The sequence below is a fragment of the Fistularia commersonii genome, chromosome 28 (assembly GCF_037954325.1).
Source record: "Fistularia commersonii isolate RoL2024-O1a breed Wild chromosome 28, RoL_Fcom_v1.0, whole genome shotgun sequence".
NCBI lineage: Eukaryota > Metazoa > Chordata > Actinopteri > Syngnathiformes > Fistulariidae > Fistularia > Fistularia commersonii.
Window position 1 is genome coordinate 11696301 of NC_141311.1, and position 3038 is coordinate 11699338.

The 3038-nt window shown below is 45.2% G+C and overlaps 1 pseudogene; it reads left to right on the plus strand.

Annotated features, from left to right (window-relative positions):
- Positions 1–342: 342 nt before the first annotated feature.
- LOC147217618 (uncharacterized) lies at positions 343–995 on the plus strand (annotated as a pseudogene).
- Positions 996–3038: the final 2043 nt, after the last annotated feature.

Genomic DNA, 3038 nt, shown 5'->3' on the forward strand with positions numbered 1-3038 from the left:
ATTTTTCACTATTCGATAAACAATGACAGTGTGGTGTAAGAAGGAAGGATTGTGGTGACGAAGGTGAGTTCTAACTTTATTCATCAAACACCAATAAGAACTGTGAACTACCGGGATCCATAATATATCCCCAGCTTAACCATGTCCCCAAGCCCGCCATGTCCAGCACAAAACTCTTAGTGCCTTTAGAGGTAGAAGTAGAGGTAGACCACCAGGTCAACATGAATGTGGTCGAAGTGCCTGGCCGTAATCGGAAACGGCTTGAGGGCTGCCCGAACATGCTGGTGTCAGGGCACTGGCATGCCACATATGCGGCTGCCTCCTCCTTGATGATGCTACTCCATGGCCACTAACCACCTGAAGCTCAACCTAGACAAGACTGAGCTGCTCTTTCTCCCGGGGAAAGGTTGTCCTTACAGAGACCTGGCCATCACCATCGTCAACACAGTGGTAAGGCCAACCACAACTGCGAGAAACCTGGGTGTGGTCCTAGACGACCAACTATCATTCTCAGGGAAGGTTGCAGCAGTTGCACGTTCCTGCAGATTCCTCCTCTACAACATCAGGAAGATTTGCAGATGCCTCATGGAGGATACAGCGAAGGTACTCATCCAGGCTCTAGTCATCTCTTGTCTGGACTACTGTAACTCCCTTCTTGCCGGTGGCCCAGCGGTGACCATCAGGCCTCTGGAGCTTCTTCAGAAAGCGGCAGCCCGTCTGGTGTTCAACTGTCCAAAATTCTCCCATACAAGTCCCCTTCTTATGACCCTACACTGGCTCCCGGTAGCCGCCCGCATCAAGTTTAAATCCCTGGTGCTCGCCTACCAGGCAGCGAATGGGACAGCCCTGTCATATCTTCAGGATTTGGTCAAGCCACAGTCCCTACCCGTCCCCTCCAATCTGCCAACTCTCGGCGACTGTTCACCACATCACTCGGAGCCCCTGGTTACCGATCGAACCGGTCTTGGCTCTTCTTGGTCTTGGCTCCTCAGTGATGAGCTCCCGAAAAATGAGCTCCGGAAAAAGGTCAGAACAGCGGGGTTGCTGCCCATCTTTCGCTGTGAGCTGAAAACATACCTCTTCACCAAGCACTACCCAACTAATCACACTAAGCCCCCAACCCCCACTGAAAAAAAAAAACAAGAAATGAATGTATGTATGAATATGGTTTTGAGATGGCTATTTGGTAGAATGGTCACTTCTGACTTCCGACTACTGGTACTTCGGATCTTTGGTAACTGAATTGCACTTTTTGTAAGTCGCTTTGGATAAAAGCGTCTGCCAAATGACTGTAATGTAATGTAAATGTAAAGTCCATGGTGGTCCCATCACACAAACTGAACAGTCTGTCTCTGCGGCAGATAGACTATACCTCCGGAGCAGAAGCTGTTTTAGGGCGATGTATTTACCGTGTCATGTTGGGTTGCGCAACAGCCGCAAAACTTGCCTTGTGGACCACTGGTCCAGCATAGTGACAATGAGGAAGTACCTGGCATTGTCCAAGACGATGTGGCTCGACATGCTGAAACCAGGAAGCCAGGTTGTACTCCCAGAACTCCGGGAGCTGAAGTGTGGTCGCACACTCAGTCCAAGTCAGACATGTCCAGAACAGGGTCACCAATGTGGTGTGAGAAGGAAGCAATGCGGAGACGAAGGCTAGTTCTAACTTTATTCATCAAACACCAACAACAGCTGACTGTTCCAGGATCGATAATATATCCCCGGCTTAACCATGTCCTCCCAGCCCCTAGTCCCGTGGGGTGAGAGGCCACGCCCCTTAGTGTCCGCCACACAAGCATGAAAAATAATCACAACAGGATGGATTTCCTCTCTTTGCAACAGGTTTATGACGTACAAGTTTAAAATTTAAACCATCTTCAGAATGGGAAATGGATGTTTGAGGCTTATGCTGAGACTGTCATTAATAAGCCTTAAAAGGAAATTGTAGATTTTATCAGTCACTTACTTCGAAATCAACTCATTCACAAGGTTTTACAAAAACATCTACATGGTTTAGAGGGTCTGGTGTCAGTCAAGTTAACATGGGATTGAACGTGTCGCCCTCTGTATGGAGGAAACCTATAGCTGCAGTCAGGCAATTCAGGGAGTTTACTTTTCAACATTAGACCAAGTTCTCTCTTGTTTTCCAAAGCACTGATGCATCATTTTAAAATCGTATTTCATGCCTCAATCTAACAGCCCTCGTAAACCACTCACCGTTATTTTAAATAAAGATGCTCTCTGGGAGGTAAACTATTTCAAGAATGTGAGTTATTTATAACTGGAATGTTTGGAATGTTAAATTTAGAGGGAATTGATGTATCATGATGGTAGGTGCTTAAAGAGACACTGCTGGCTTTCCTTGGTGAATACATTGTGTTTCAGTGCACTGGTAAATTGGTTGAATCAATGTAAGTAAATGTGCCCAAAACATGGTGACACAATTACCACAGATGATAGAATAAATTATGTGTGCATGTGTATTAATATGGTTGAAATACAACAAGCGGTATAGATAATGTTAATGATTGTTAATGAATTCAGTGAATGATTGTCTGTGTTATTTCTGTTTGTAACTGATTGTGTTCCGGTATGACTTTGTTTTGTAGGTTTAGCATTTTTGGGGAGGTGTACCTTACATGTACCAAAGCCATAAGTGGCTTTTGATAGGATGTCTGAAAATAGAAGCTGACCTTAAAAACATGATGGATGAGTGAGTTGAGAGCAGAATACTAAAGCTACCAGCACCATGGACAGGCCACTCTTGGCTTATAGCTTAAGGTCACAGCGTAGTGACAGACATTGGAATGTGGAGAAAAAACATGGCAGTTCATCTGAATGTGGCCTGAACCTCAAATCCTTCTTCATAACCCTGTCTCAGTCTCCCTCTGTTTTTTTGCAGCAAGACATGTCACGATGAATTAGTTGAACTTGCTTGCCAGTAATTGGTTTCTGGAGAGAGGTATTTAGGCTGACATTAGGAAAAGGGTACCTTCCTTCTCTTGTTAATTGAGTCAATGGTTAGAGTCAAACAACAT